General features: G+C 43.7%; 1 protein-coding gene across 4 annotated transcripts in view; it reads right to left on the bottom strand.

Annotated features, from left to right (window-relative positions):
- Positions 1-17,022, bottom strand: part of LOC147009354 (uncharacterized) — a 72,488-nt gene that overhangs the window by 7,862 nt on the left and 47,604 nt on the right. The window lies entirely within an intron of this gene.

Genomic DNA, 17,022 nt, shown 5'->3' with positions numbered 1-17,022 from the left:
GATAACCAAGGATTCTCCGAAGAGACCTGATACCAAAGGAATTAAATCACCATCTCAGATCCCCAGTCAAAGTCCAAGTCTTATTTCCGAAGAGCAGGACTGGAAGCACGAAGGACCTGAAGACTCGGACTTTCGTCCTCCCGCACAGGTAACGGCAGCACCACACCCCATAATCCAGTGAATCCTTGACTCCCCAGGCCCGACCCAGACGTCTATTGACTTATGGCTCATAGCCAACAGAGACATGAATATCACTGCCAAGGTAAGTGAATCTCTCCGTAAACTCAACATCCTCAACACAAACAGGTACAGACATGATAGCAGTATCCAATATCATTGAAAGCCTGGATCTTAGTTTTGACCCAGGAAACCCGTAATGCCAATGGCTCAGATTCCTCATTCAGCACCAAGAGGGCCCCCAAAAGCATATCCAGTCTCCACAAAGATGACTGCATCATCTGTGAAATCAAGCTCAAAGACCTTGACATTCTCAAACGATGCACAGGAGCTTGATCTCTCCGACATCCTCCCCATAATCCAGAACATTCAAGCGCTGAAAATTGTGGGGGCACTACACACCCCTGACAAACTACAGTAACAACTTGAAATAAGTCAGAGATGGTATCACCACATCTCACAGTACTCTCAGTACCAGAGTATAGTTCAGACATCAGATTGATCAGTTTTGGTGGCACCCCACCTTTCCATGCCTCAACTTGGAACAGGCCACAACGATTTCTTAACGATAATATTTTTTTCACTTTCCTCGCTAATATCGAATGCCTGTTCATCATCGCTATGAATCGCTGTGGACATCGCTTTTGTAAGAATGACAAGTTTTCAAATTTGGAGCTTGGAGCGATTTCATGCATTATTTGATACAATCTTCCACAATCTACTCTCACAGACGAATTAAAGTATATCATCGAAATACTATTTCGGATTTGAGGATCGGATATCATCAGGAATAAAGCCTGGTGTTGGCGTAGTGGTTAGGGTTGCGGCTTGGAATCCAAAAGGTCCTGAGTTCAAGCCCCATTGGCCGCTTGAATTAATACACACCAGGAGGTTGACTCAGCCTGTCATCCTTCCGAGGTCGGCGAAGTGAGTACCAGTGTACTAGGCCCGGTGTATGCCCGGGTTAGAATAGGTGTACCACATCCCTGTGTCGTAAGAGGCGACCAGGGTTGCGTCAGGAAGGGCATCTGGTATAAAACCTGTGCCAAATCATTATGCGGATCATAATGGATGATGCACTGTGGCGACCCCTAAAGGGAGCAGCCGAAAGAAGAAGAAGAATATCATCAGGACTAAACAAGTGTCGAAATGTGTTGTGAAATCTGATAATTTTAAGAAATAACGAGTCATATAACTAAGCCCATTTACCTATTTACTTTAAGCAAGCAAGGCAATGTTCCCTCTTCTGAACAAACACAAGAAAATGTGAAATTTCCAAAGCATTAAACTTATCTTTTTCTCGTGTTTGAAGAATTATATTGAGTTAGCAAATAATTTAATTGTATTCCAAAATTAACCAGCTTCATTGAGCAATATGATTTAATGCTGTGCTACTCAAAGTGGTGGTACGCAGACCGGTGAGTCATCGACTGCCGGTCCGCGGCGAGTTTCCAGTGTCACATTGTCATAATATATAACATGTAATGTATAAAATGAAAATGTATAAAATCTTGAAAAATAATATATTTAAGCAGACAAATTCAAAATACGAAAGAGAGAAGTCTGTCAACGTTGGAAGTTATACCAGAACCGAACGTGAAGGTAATATTGTTGCGGATTTGGAAAGCTATCGCACTCAACATTCAGGTCCTTTAGCTCAGATATCTCGGTAAGTATGTGTTTATTAGATAGCTCCCGTCCCTAGTCTAATGGGTGATTAAATGTTCCTGCGCTGTGGTTATTTTAATAGTCAGGTTTTTCTTTTTGTTTATTTCTACACCGCCGACCACACCGCATCGCCCTCACTTCCTTCGCCTCGCTCTGGCCGACGTCAGGGGTGGGTGGAGCCCTGCAGAGACATGTTGCTTAGCTTCCTGTGCCAAGGGCGGGTCCAAGTGATGTCATCCCTCCCATTGGTCAAAAGGGGCGGCAAACCCCCCGATTGGCCAGGTGGCATGGTGACGAGGGCGCATGCGCAGAAGGTCGTCCGGGTGGAGAGGGCGGAGTTGCGAGGAAGCATCCCCCTCCCCCCCGCCCCCCCCCCTTCGAAGCGGGGGTATAGAAATAGCGCGGTCGCGCAGGCATTCAGTTCTTAGTGGGGCGGATACGTAACATTTTTTGGTGGAGTTGTGCACTTCTGGAAAGAAGCATGAAACTTGCCCTGGGGGGGTTTTGGGTATGCTGATTTCAAAAATTGCGGGAACCACGATGTCACTCCAGCAGTTCTCGCCAAAAATTAAGAAATTCAAAATGGCCGCCACAAAACACATTTTTGCCCATAAAACGGCTCTAAGTAGCCCGATTGCCTTGATCTTGATGTCTATACCTATGTTTTTGAGGTCAAGGAATCCAATAAAACACATGAGAAGACTCATAACATACATCTTCATGCTGAAAATTTTAAAATATTGCTGTTATAACACTAATTTTCATAGAAACTTATCATAGTGATTTGCACCTAACCTTAATTCCTTAAATAATTGTGTTCATGCCACTAGAGCAGAAACCTGATAAGGCTTGAATTTAGCACATTCTTGATGTTATTCATGCACCATTGTCATATAAATGGATAGCAAATTGTGTAAATGTAATAAATGTAATAAAACACAAACTTTCATCATCCAATCTGATGTTGTTTTACTCATTTATCATTTAATGCAGAACATTCAGATGACATTGGTGACTTTCAATGTCTCACATTATACATGCTTAATTGATTCAACTCATTTCAGTGATTTCACATTTCAGAGCTTCTTTCAGTGTTTAGATACAAAGCACAGATAGATTATTGATAATGATATTTCTCGTCAGCAGGATTATAATCAAAAGTATCCGGACCTAAACGTGACGAGATTAACTGGAAATACATTTATTCAACTATATTCACCAAGTTATCTTTCCTATTTTTCAGAAACCAGTGACTTCCATGTGGTGATCATCATCTAGCTGATTGCCATGTCCAAAAGATTTAAACTTGCTCCTCGGGCATGCGCTGCACCGGTTCAACCGACAAACTGGGACATTTGTGCTCTGTGTCAAGAACATGGTGGAAATCTCATAAACCCATTCATAAAAGGTTATGCAACACTAGCTACGAATTGATCTGCCCTTAATGAACTGAACCATGTGCCATTGAGCATAAACATTTCACGACTCGATGATGGTGACGGCATGGAGAAAACGTTGGCTGAGCGTGAAGCGAAATGGCACAAAGCATGTTACGTCCTGTGTAATGCAACAAATGTGGAGAGAGCCAGGAAGCTGCAAGAAAAGGCCTGTTCGAATACAGTTCCGTCACCACTGAAAAAACACCTTCGCAGTTCAACCACTCCAGCATGTCCAATGGAAACAGAAGAGAGTCATCGACCAGCTTGTTTTTTCTGTGATGAAACAACAGGGGACTTTCACAAAGCCGAAACAATATCCCTTGATACTCGTGTCCGAAATATCGCTACAGAACTCCGAGATACAAAACTGTTGGCAAAATTGTCAGTTGGAGATATGATCGCTATTGATGCAGTATATCACTTAAAGTGCTTGATATTATTCTATAACAAACATAGATCTCAACAAAGACATTCGATTGAAAAGTGTCACCAAATCAACGCAGACTCACTTGCATTTGCTGAGGTGGTATCTTATATTGAGGAATATGGTCAATTGGGAGGAGACCAGAATCATGTTTTTAAACTTACTGATCTCAAGGCATTGTATTGTGAGCGGCTTCAAAAATTAGGTGGTAACACAACTGGAAACATCCATTTCTCTTGACTGGCAGAGAAACTCCTACAGCATATTCCAAACTTAGAAGCTCATCACAGCAATTTTGGTACTGTACTGTCATTCGATGACGATATTGGTGACGCCTTGCTCCACGCTTGCAACCTTGATCCCGATGATGAAGCAGTCATGATGATGAGAGTAGCAAAGCTGATTCGCAAAGAAGTGCTTGAGAAAAAATACCGCTTCAGTGGTTCTGTATGTGATGAACAATATGACGATCTCCCAGTGTCCTCTCTGCTCTGGTCGGAATGATTTTAGGAGGTTCAAATGCAGGACAAGTTATTGATGACAATGAAGTAAGCACAGCTGCCTCACCCATTACTCAGTTATTGGTCTTCAATGCTGTTAAGCGTGGTAGGAAAGAATGTCACAGTACGTCACAACTCCGACCATGAGACTGTTCTCCCATTGTACCTTGGCCTACTCATTCATAATAGAACACGAAACCGTGATCTGATTGACATTCTCTTTCAGAAAGGTCTGTCTGTATCATATGACAGAGTTTTGCAACTGTCCACAGAGGAAGCAAATAGAGTAAATATAAAAAATGACCATTTTAACAGCCATTTTCCCCTGCTGTGCAGGGGTTTGGCTTTTTTTTTGAGGCAATGTTTTTATGGCCGGATGCCCTTCCTGACGCCAACCCTGGTCGCCTCTTACGACACACAGGGATATGGTACACCTATTCTAACCGGGGCATACACCGGGACCAGTACACTGGCACTCATTTCGCCGACCTCGGAAGGATGACAGGCTGAGTCAACCCCCTGGTGTTAATTCAGCAGCCAACGGGGCTTGAACTCAGGACCCTGGGATCCCAAGCCACCACCCTAACCACTAAGCCAACACCAGGCTTAGGAAGCAAATAGAGTAATAGATATTTATGAGAAGGAGGGCATTGTCTGTCCTTCTACCCTCAGAGACAAACTATTCACCACTGGAAACCTGGATAACATAGATCACAACCCATCCTCAACTTCAAGTTATGATTCTTTCCATGGAACAGCAATATCAATCATACAGCATGTCACAAATGACAATCCTGGTGTTTTTAGGGTCCAGCAGACGATTCCAGAAAACGCACAACAGCTCAAGTTGAAATCAATCAAGCCATTACCAATGTCATATACTAATGTCCCACCAATATCACTCCCAGACAATGTCATTCCAACTGTAACTGATGATCAAGCGCGTTCGATACCTGCTGCCGTGAATGAAGATCAAACGCAAATGCCTTGGTTTGAAAACATGAGGACAGCTTTGGCTGATGCAAGCCAAACTTATCTAGTGAACATGAACATATCATGGTCAGCCTATTTTGCCAGCTTACAGTTGTCTGTACCCAAGCCTCCTGCAATCATCGCTCTACTACCATTGTTTTGAGATGGTGCACACTCAGCTGCTATGGTAAAGCATGGAATGAATATCATCAAACAAATCACAGTTCGTTGCAATCCAGAACAGATACCTGTGCTCACAGTTGATCAACCATTATATGCAATCGCAAAAAGAATTCAGTGGAAATGGCCGGAGGTATATGGAGAAAAACAATATTTCATACTGATGGGGGGGGTCTCCACATAGAAATGGCCATATTGAAAGTCATGGGTGATTGGCTTGATGGAAGTGGTTGGACCTATTTGATTACTTCAGCCGATGTTACATCAGAGGGGTGTGTCGACGGTCTACAGAAAGGTTCACACACATCCAGAGGTCAATGGGCCCATCAGATAACAGCAGCTGCTATGTTCGTTCTGCTACACAGGTCATATGATGAGTACCAAAAGATCACACCAGAGGATGAACAGCGACGATTTGATGAATGGTGCAATGAGATGGCGTCTGAGCATCCTCAGTTTGATTACTGGTTCAAAGTTTGGCAGTTAGAAATCCTATTCCTACAGTTCCTTAGATCGCAATGTCAACAAAGTTTTCTTCCATATGTAGAATCACTTGGGAGGATTATTCCATGGATGTTCGCTCTTGACCACTACCATTATGCTCGCTGGATGACAGTTCATGGAAGAGATGGACCTGCCCGAGAAGTGAACAGCCCTACAACTCATGCAGAATTCCTCAAGGGCAACTTTGTTACCAGAAAACTACTCACAAGTTCTCAGTACTAGCCCATGACCAAGTCCATGAACGGCTGAATGCAATGGTGAAAGGAGATGGGGGTGTCATAGGTGTCACAGAAAATGAAGCCGCCCTGACACGGTGGATGGTGGCAGGCCCAGAAACAGCTAGACTTTTGACAGAGTTTGATGAAAAACATTCCATGAAAAAGGACACAGATCGCCACCATGAACAGATACCAAGCGTGCAGAAGAAGTTCCTATCTCAAGTAAAGAGTGTCACTGATGTGATGGAGGAAATTGGAAACCCCTTTGCTGATACAAGTTCTGACCTCTACACGCTTGACACTAAAGTGATAATGCCTGCTAGTGTAGTGAATGCAGTCAGGTCGGCAGAGGACATCGGCAAAACACAATACCAGAAATTTGTTGCGGAGCATTTAAATGCCAATATCACTGCATTCAATGACACCATTCATAAGAACAATCTTCCCTTGTTAAATTCCAGTTCGGGAAAGAAACCTGTGAAATCCTCTTCTAAAATCTCCAACCTACACAATGATGTACATCTCTTCTCAAGGATGTATATATCATGCCAGGCTTGAGACAGTGATACGTGTGCTTTCTTCAGGCATGAAAATCATGCCTGGCCTCCATCATTGGCAGCGAATCGCATCATGCACCAATCAAGCAAATCAGATTTGATGGAATGTTTGGAATCATTGGTACCTCAAGCAGAATCTGTTCCAAAAGTGGATGTAAAAATTGTTGATGGCGCTGCCCTTGTGCACATACTCGATCCGAAGAAGTCAAAGGCTTCTGTCAAAACTTTCAAGGACTACTCACAACTGGTGTTCCTGCCATATTTGGAACGCATGCTCCAGGATGTTGTTCGTTTGGATGTAGTCTGGGATGTATACAAGGAGGACAGACTCAAAGCACACACACGACAGAACCGTGGATCTGGAAACAATCTCAGAGTTGCCAACAACACAAACATGCCTATCAACTGGAAGAATTTCCTGCGTTGCGATTCGAACAAAGAGAGTCTGTTCAAACTCCTAGCCAGTGCAATACAGGAGTTTCAACCCCCCGAACGGAAGCTAGTCATCTCTACACATGGCGAGAAAGTTGTTTCATCACCCATATCCAATCTCTCGGATTTGTCCTGCACTCCTGAGGAAGCGGACACACGACTCCTGTTTCATGCTTTCAATTCATTCAATCACGGATTCACCAAGCTGATGATACATGCTACGGATACCGATGTGGTGGTTATTGCAATTGCTGTGGCAAGTGTCTTAAAGGAGTGTGAAATATGGGTGGCATTTGGTCATGGGTCTAAAGTACGGTATATCCCCTGTCACCTGATTTCAGCTGAATTAGGTGATGATGCATCTTGGGGTCTTCTGTTCATGCATGCAATATCAGGATGTGATACTGTTTCTGCCTTCTTTGAATTGGAAAGAAAACAGCTTGGGCAGTATGGCAAAGTATGCCCCAGCTTACACCGACTTTCATTAGTTTATCTCGTGCTCCAGCTATGGAGCATATAACATCCCAAGACGATATGGACCAAATGGAAAGATATGTTGTTGTCTTGTATCAGCGAACAACTGCACTTTGCCATGTGAATGAATCCAGGAAGCAGTTGTTCACGAACAACCATAAGATGGAAAACATTCCTCCAACATTACATGCCCTAGAACAGCATGTGAAAAGGGCTGTTTATCAGGCAGGGCATATCTGGGGACAGTCACTTGTAGGAAAGCCCAATGTTCCATCACCAGATATATGGGGCTGGGAGAGTGAAAGATGATTCCCCATGGACTCCATGCTGGTCTACTCTGCCAGAGGCAGCCAAAGGTTGTCAAGAACTGTTGAAATGCAGATGCAAAAAGGAATGCACTAAAAGATGCACTTGTGTAAAAGCAAATCTGCCATGTACACAGTTGTGCTTCTGCTCGGGACAGTGTAACAGAGAGTAAGAAGTAAATCTTGGCCATGTTAACACAACACTACAGTGACATAGTGACTGATATGTCAGAGTAATTCGACAACATTTTAAATGGACACATTTGCTGCACCCTTAGCACATTGTTTTCCTAGTTTTTTCCATCATATAGTTCCTGCAGTATTGAGAAATACATATTCTAAAGGAACTACATGTGTTGTACCTGATCATTCCATGGCTGAATAGTACAGAGTTAAGCCTGGCTATTGGAGCAATAGTAAACCCCTAGTGGTAATTCTTGGAACTTGTTCATGTCATTTTGTTGTGCAGCATAGGTGTCCCTTTAACAGAACGAATGACACAATTGGATACCTTAAACTCATAAAAATTGTATTGGTGCCAAGATGGCAATCGGTGCACTCACTTTTGATGTTGACTGTTGTAGGAAATTGCGCTATGCGCGTTAAAAAAAATTTTTTTACAATAAAGATATATGTTAAGAGTCTTCACATGTGTTTTATTGGATTCCTTGACCTCAAAAACATAGGTATAGACATCAAGATCAAGGCAATCGGGCTACTTAGAGCCGTTTAATGGGCAAAAATGTGTTTTGCGGCAGCCATTTTGAATTTCTTCATTTTTGGCGAGAACCGCTGGAGTGACATCGTGATTCCCACAATTTTTGAAATCGGCACACCCAAAACCCCCCCGAGAGCAAGGTTTCATGCTTCTTTCCAGAAGTGCACAATGATTTCACATATCCACCCCACTATCTGGGTCTGGCGCGGTCTGTGCACGGTCGTCGTTCTCCTGTCGCTCTGGTCCTGGCAAGGTGGTCGCGCACGAGTTCCGGAGGGAGCCAGCCAGCCAGGAGGAAAGGAGAGTGCTCCCAGTGTCACCATCTTCTCCTCCTCCGCCTCTTCTTCCACGCGATCGCGAGCCTGGGCAATGACTTCGGCTCACCTCGGCCGGCTGCGGTTGCGCCGCGTGAGTCCCCGGCGACCGGAGCTCCTGGAAGGCGGGATCGTCCAGCCGCGCGTTCGCGGCCAGGTAGCCAGCCATCCTCGTCCTCAGCTCCCCTGTCCTCTGAGCTGAAGGCCGAATAAAGGCTCTGGCCACAACTTTCTTGGGGGTGTGTGTGTCAGTGGGCTCGTCTCTGAAGTAGTGAACTGCATAAGTATTTTTGCCTGTATATTATTTGACTTGCTTTAGTTGGTTTAAATAGTCCAAGAGCATTAGGTCAAAATAGGCCCTAACCTGGACATTTTTGGTAACAAGCTGATTTTTTCAGGATAGGTCCAGGAATATGTCTAGAATAACATACTAAAAGTCCTCATAAATCCTCCTTGAGCGTTTTCCGCAATCCAAGATGGCGTCCAAAATGGCCGCCTCTTCTGTTTTTCTCATAACTTTGCAAGCAGGTTTCCCCAAAACACACTTTAAATGTCTACATATATGTTTTGAAGTATGAGGAACTCATTAGAATACATCTTAAGAGATGCTGAAGCACGCAAGTACCAATAAGACCTCTTGAGTTCTTCCAAAAATCCAAAATGGTGTCCAAAATGGCCATCATTAACAATTTTATCTCAAAATTGTTTAAATATTTATCATTAATTAATTAACTGTGATATTTCATCCTGAAAATATTCAACAAACATTTCAATTATAAATGTGGTTGCTGTGCATACAGTATTCAAATCAATTTGAATGTTAAAGTCTAGAAGTGTGCCCTTAATCGCTTATGACATTACGAGGGAAACATTGTACCATCTGTTTGATGCTAAACAGACAGGGCGACATAAATTTGCCATATGGTCCATTTTCGTCACCTAAAGCTCGGAAATTGAAAACTTGGTGCTAACCTTTTTTTACCAACAAGATGCAGTTGATGTCTACCATGAGGTGAGTTCTATTTGAAACATTCCGTTATCATTAAGGAAGTAAAACTATTATTTTTGGTACCCAGACTAAATGCATGATCAAAATTTGTGTCTTCATGCATGTACTACACAGTACTGTGTAATATCACTTGACAGGGAATTTCTGTGGAGTAGTCTATCGTTACACCTAAAACATTGTATTGAATCATTTTATTTGTTTCATGCAGATGAAAAGAATTATAGTATGATAGAAATCAGAGAGTGTATGACACTCCTTCCTATTGGTACATGTATGCTGTATTTGTATAAAAGGTTCCTTTTTTGTGTGTGTCATGTCATTCCTATATTGTGATATGCTAGTATACATTCATTATTAATAATAGCAGACATTTTAAAGTGCCTTTTCCATTGGATACAAAGTGCTATGAGATGTCATCCCTGGTTGTCATAGGAGATAAAATATATTACCAGGCTGCGACAGTACAAGTGCAGTGCACATCTAGGGATAACAAAATAAGTTAGTCTTCAAGTCACATATTACATGGCAGTGAATTTCTGTGGAGTAGCCACTATCATCATCATTTTCCTCTCGGGTTTCCTTGCGAGATTTTCTCTGCCCAATACAATTCCTACCAGACATTCTGGCACCCCACAATGAGTTGATTCATCCGTAATTTAACTTCACAGGTATCAATATGTAAACATGCTATAGAGTACTGTGATTGTGATGCGTTATAGAAATTGCAGAATCATGTGATGGCAATCATGTGATGGCAATCATGTGATGGCATTGGCACTTGTGTGCTTCTACATCTCTTATAATGTATTCTATTGAGTTCCTTGTACTTCAAAAACATATATTTAGACATCTAAAGTGCGTTTTGGGGAAACCTACTTGCAAAGTTAAGAGAAAAACATGAAATGGCGGCCATTTTGGACGCCATCTTGGATTGCGGAAAACGCTCAAGGAGGATTCATGAGGACTTTTAGTACGTTATTTCACACACATTCCTGGACCTTTCCTGAAAAAAATCAGCTTGTTACCAAAAATGTCCAGGTTAAACCCTAATGCTCTTGGACTGTTACTCGGGGTTGCACAGCCAGAAACGTGTTGGACACAATATGTTTGATTTGTACTTCAAACCTTCAAAATGATTGCCCTTTCCAGCGCATCCTGATATAGACTGGACATTTGTCCGGCCCAATCTTTCAATCTTTTGTCATGTTTAGAAACTCGTGTGTGTATCTCTTAACTATATGCTCAGGATAACCATTCTCACCAAGTATATTCATGATTTTGTCAATTTCAGCAGGAAGATTACAAGGTGAACAAATCCTCTGAGCTCTGTTAACCAGGATATTGATCAGGGCGATTTTTTTTTTATCTCGTGGAGCTGTAGGAGTCCCACCGAGTATACTGCCCTGTGAAAGTCGGCTTCCGGAAGACGGATGTTGTGAAACCAAGGTTGGATCTATCAACCAACACATCCAAAAACGGTAAGGTGTTTGACGATTCCAGCTCCGTGGTAAACTTCAGCGCTGGATGCAGAGTGTTGAGCCATGCCTGGAAATTGTCACATGCCATCCGAGACTCAAACAAAGCAAAAATGTCATCAACATACTGATAATATACGATGGGGAATCGACACCTTGCCGACCAGTCAGTTTCTGCATTTCATGATAGCCTACAATGATATTTGCAAGACCTGGGCCTAATGGAGAACCCATGGCCACACCGTCTGTTTGAACACACATCGTGTTGTTAAAACTGAATTCCACCTCCCTTGTTGCTGTGTTCAGAGATCATCGGTTGTTCCAGATCGGTGTGATACAGCAAATGTGCACATATCTCAATCGTCTCCGTCACTGGTACATTCATAAACAAGCTTTTAATAGCAAAGGATGGCATGATGTTGTCCTCACTTCTCAGTGCTTTTGCTCTAATTGATTCTGCAAATGTGAAGGAATCCTTAACCACGAAATGAGAAAGTGAATCCAACACTGGTTGTAGTACCTCTCCCAACCACTTGGCAAGTTAATGTTGTGCTGATCGCACCATGGACAGTATCGGTCAGAGAGGGATATTCTCCTTGTAACAGCTTAATGGTAAGTGTCATACAGGTAAGTTATCCGAGAGGTTTCTCCGGGCTTGTCTGCGGCACAACGTGGTCCCAGGCTTTATAACAAAGCGCATTATCAGTTCTAAAATGAAGCACAGCACTACAGTGGAGCGAATGTTTATTCTGGATGACATCGGGCACTTGAATCGCACACGGTCCGCGCTACGTTGCGTGGAACGAAGCACGTGGTTTCATGTCGCTGTGTGACACAATCCGGTTATGTAGATACATTGCAGTGATTGACCAACGTGCAGAGATGGTGGTGCAGAAAAAATGCAATTGTACAATTGACTGGTTGAAGGTGAAACGATTCGGCTCCCTGATCAAAGACTCATCCCAGAATATACTCAATAAATCGGACTATAAGCTGACACGGAAAGGTTAGCGTTGGCGCACGGTTTTAACTTCGGCATTCCTTACCAGAATATCAAGAGAGAAGACATTTTTGCCAAGTTTGAACTCCTGCATGCTCAACTATCAACACATCAGGCTGTGTCAAACGAAGCAGACGTACTGTGGAATCCCGAATGACGTCACGGATTTTCACATGCAACGGGATGTTCTCTTGGCAATACAAGGATTGAGAAGGAATGCTGCCATTCACATCTGCAAACCGGATAAAGACACCGGAGTGGTAATCACGAATAAGATTGATTACATCGACAAGATGATGGACATCCTGAAAGATGAAACCAAATTTAAACATCTGGGCGGTGTAACGGAACATGATCACACGCCTCAGGTGGAAGGTCAGATCGTCAAACGACTGTTACAGCTTCTCAAAAGTGGGAGAACTATCAAAGGAGGTGTACGACAGAATTAAACCTGTTGGAGCCCAACGTCCAAGAATGTATGGCCTGCTGAAGATTCACAATGAGAATATCCCTCGAAGACCCATACTGTCCATGGTGCGATCAGCACATGAACTTACCAAGTGGTTGGAAGAGGTACTGCAACCAGTATTGGATTCACTTTCTCATTTTGTGGCTATCATGCAAATATCTTTGAAAGCTATCATGAAATGCAGAAACTGACTGGTCGGCAAGGTGTCGATTCCCCCATCGTATACTATCGGTATGTTGATGACATTTTTGCTTTGTTTGAGTCTCGGACGGCATGTGACAATTTCCAGGCATGGCTCAACACTCTCCATCCAGCGCTGAAGTTTATCACGGAGCTGGAATCGTCAAACACGTTACCGTTTTTGGACGTGTTGGTTGATAGATCCAACCTTGGTTTCACAACATCCGTCTACCAGAAGCCGACTTTCACAGACAAGTATACTCACTGGGACTCCTACAGGTCCACGAGATACAAAATTGCCTTGATATTATCTTGGTTAACAGAGCACAGAGGATTTGTTCACCTTGTAATCTTACAGCTGAAATTGACAAAATCATGAATATACTTGGTGAGAATGATTATCCTGAGCATATAGTTAAGAGATACACACAAGTTTCTAAACACGACAAGAGATCGGAAGATTGGTCCGGACAAATGTCCAGTCTATATCAGGATGCCCTGGAAAGAGCAATCATCACATAGGTTTAAAGTACAAATCAAACATATTGTGTCCAACGCGTTTCTGGCTGTGCAACCCTTAGTAATGTTTACCTCTCGCCGTTTGCTGACGTCAGTCAACAAGGATGTGCTACCCACCTCACAAACCAGCAAAGTTATTTATGAGTTTAAGTGCCGATGTGAATCTCGGTACGTGGGCCGTACAACACTATGATCGGCTGATCTAATCAAACAACACGTCCCCTTGGCAATTCGAAGAAAGATTGTGAGGGTCACAACACAACCAGAGCGAGCATGTAGAAATATCCAGCAACCACCGGCCACTGTACCTACTTCATCTGCCATTGCACAGCACCTGGTTGCCAACCCTATCTGTGCAGACCAGTACAATGCAGATATGTTCAGGATATTGAGCCGAGGGTGGAGGTCGTTTCATTTACGTATGTCAGAAGCAACAATCATCCTTACCACCGATCCAATATTATGTCGTCAAAAGGAATTTGTACGATCTCTGTGTCTCTTTCAGCATGGAAAGATCAAGGGAAGTACGGTAACAAATGGTGAATGGACCTTTGGGGAGGCCCCTCCCCCCTCTCTCCAGGATGTTTGCAAACGTCAATCATCGACGAACTCTACTCAGGCCAATGGGAGCTCGAGGTGAGGATGATGAGCCAACCAATGGGCGTTCGGATTAACCGTGACGTCATTACGGTTGAACCAATCAGCGTCTACCTCATTGAGACCTGCGTATAAAGCACACCTGCGTATAAAGCATCGAGACCTTCACTTGCTTCTTCATTTGCTGCGATTTTTTTTTTTTACCCTGAAGAGTGCAGCACGAAAAGCTTTGGTTACTATTTTGTCGTGTTTGTTTGTATCCATATTAAAGTTCTGTCGGACAAAACATCTGTTTATATATATATATACATATACACATATATACATACATACATGTATATATTGGGTGATCGCTGCTAGACTACCCTTATTCTCAGTTTTTCCATCTGTCTGTATGTTTGTATGTTTGTTTGTTTGTAATGGACAGCTCTGGAGGCCAGAGGAGTCAACCGATTTTGATGAAACTTGACAGGTAGGTTCATACCAGGATCTTGTTGTATGCTTTTGAACACCATTGCTTTGGATGCCACAGTTGCCTAGCAACGGGACTTTGAAATTTTTGAAAAATCCTAAAAAAGTTATTTTTTTGAAAATCAAAAATCGGCTTCCAGGCTTTTATGCGCACTATAGTCAACCTCTTTGTCAAAAAAATTCAGCCCGATCCATCAAAAACTGCATGAGTAGTATGCAATTATGTAGCGACCACCGACGTCGCCTACCGGCTTGTACATATATATTGTTGCGGAAATGGCCCTTAGTGTGTTATTAAATATAGGATTAGCCCAGATCCCCCATGAAATGCATGTTTAGCCAGGTTGTTCGGTAAATGGACGTTACATGTGTGTCGGGAAGTGTAGGGGGCATGTTCATTGTTAGTACAGTGGTGGTGTACCGAGAGGTTCTTCGTCTTCGTTCCCCTCTCCGAACGAGTCTCCGCCCAGTGCTCTGGGAGGAGCAGTCGGCTAGGAGGCGAGCGAGCGCCAGAAAGGCGGCGGTGGAACTGAGAGTGCCGAGGTGTGGTTCGATCGGCTGTACAAGGGACGGCTGTGTCTGTTTTTGCAATCGGCTTTCGTGAGGAGCGAGCCGAAAGAAAGGCAGGGAAGGGACTGCATGATGTCTGTCTGCCATCTGCTGAGGAAGTAACTGAACCTTGAGGGTCGAATCGGCGATCTGCCAAGGGAGTAACTGAGCCTGAGTGTCGAGTGAGGATTCTGATGTATAGAAACGACTAGTGGGAGACTGCAATCTGCATCGAGAGGAACTGGCTGCTGTGTGAGTCGGCACTCCACTTTATGAGGTCAGACAGGTTCAACCTGCGTCTAACCACGGAGCCTCTGTCCTTACTCACCTCACAGCTCGACACATTTGTCGATCCGCCTTCGGAGCCCAATACCTCGATTTGGCCTTGTCTGGTGAACAGGCCATGCCTGGACTTGTATGCTGGACCTTGTGAAAAGCCAGCTGGAGCATACCATAGATCTTTCGTCTTGGGCCGTTGACCTCGTGGGGTCTGGACACGCCGAGGCTGCGTACGCAAGCGGTGCTGGGAGAAGAAAAAGGACGACGCCGCCATCTTGCCACGTGGCGTGCTCGAACCGGGTGCTCGAATCCGTTGACATCGGCTTGTCACGAGCCGCATTCGTGCTTTTGACACTTTTCCTCTCGTCCATGAAGCATCAGCAAGTACTCTATGTCTTGTCTGCATGCTGTCCGTGTCTTGTCTGCATGTTGTCTAAGGTTTATCTCGCTAGGGTCCCCTTCGAAACCCATAATCCGTAGCTCTCTAGTTAAGAACAGGTTATAGATTAATTATAACATTGTCGTGAATGTTTTGCTTTTGTTGTGTTCCCCGATGTGTCCCTAATAAATATGGCTGAGTTATACGGGATTTGCCGCCTTGAATTTATTTGTGCTGCACCGAGGAACGATTTGCTCGATTGGTATATAAAACCAAAATGGTTACGGACTGGGAGACTCCGCTCGGTCTCTGACAAAACCAGTCTGTAACCAGGGTCTATTCCCCCAGCTGGCAAGGCACAGGTGTATTTTGGTATCGTGATCTGAGGCGCATAACCCGAGAATTGTGCCGAGCCAGTCGGCGTTATAACCCAGGAGATGGCGGTGCTGGTAAGTGACGCCGAATCTTCAACATCTGGCTGTCAAGAGTAGGGTGTGATTGACATCACTCGTCCGAATCCTTAACACTGGGGTCAAGAGTCGGGTGCGAATTCCGCCACCGCTGAATCCATAACAATACATATACAAGCCGGTAGGTGGCGATGGGTCGCAGAGCATGGAAACTATAAGATATAGAGCAAAATGGATGTCATATAGCAGAGAGGGAATCACCTTTCGATTATGCATATCAAATCTCATCCAGTTCCATCTACTGATAACTACTCGGTATCAATTTGAATGAAAAGTACCGAAAATGCGGTTTGAAATCGGAAATCCCCAAAGTTCGAGGGGGTGCTGTGGGTGAACAAAGATCTAAATCGAAAATTTGGCTCGATCGTTTGTGCACAATGTATTCCAGACGATTAGTGTGAATTTTCATGACCATCCGACCATAACCCAAGGAAGTGTAGCATTTGGCGAGAAGGCACCTCCAGCTCTCGCATATCATCGATTTTTGCACTAATTGACCTTTGACCCCTGACCTAAGCGAAATCGGTCAATATGTTCTGAGGCAAAGTTGTAGTACTCATTGAGTACCATGAACCTGCAATGTTTCATTCGTATCGATGAACTCACCTGGTCGCTTGAGGGCCTTAAATTTTCGCCAATTTTCGCGCATACCCTAATTGCAGGGGGCGCTGCGGGTAAATTATTCCATATATATCACAAAAACAGGAATATATTTGATAGAGCATCACCTGTAGATCATTTGT

This window comes from Eptatretus burgeri, chromosome 17 (assembly GCF_056783735.1).
Source record: "Eptatretus burgeri isolate ZD-2024b chromosome 17, Ebu_testis_v1, whole genome shotgun sequence".
Classification (NCBI taxonomy): domain Eukaryota; kingdom Metazoa; phylum Chordata; class Myxini; order Myxiniformes; family Myxinidae; genus Eptatretus; species Eptatretus burgeri.
This window is presented reverse-complemented; position numbering and strand designations above follow the sequence as displayed.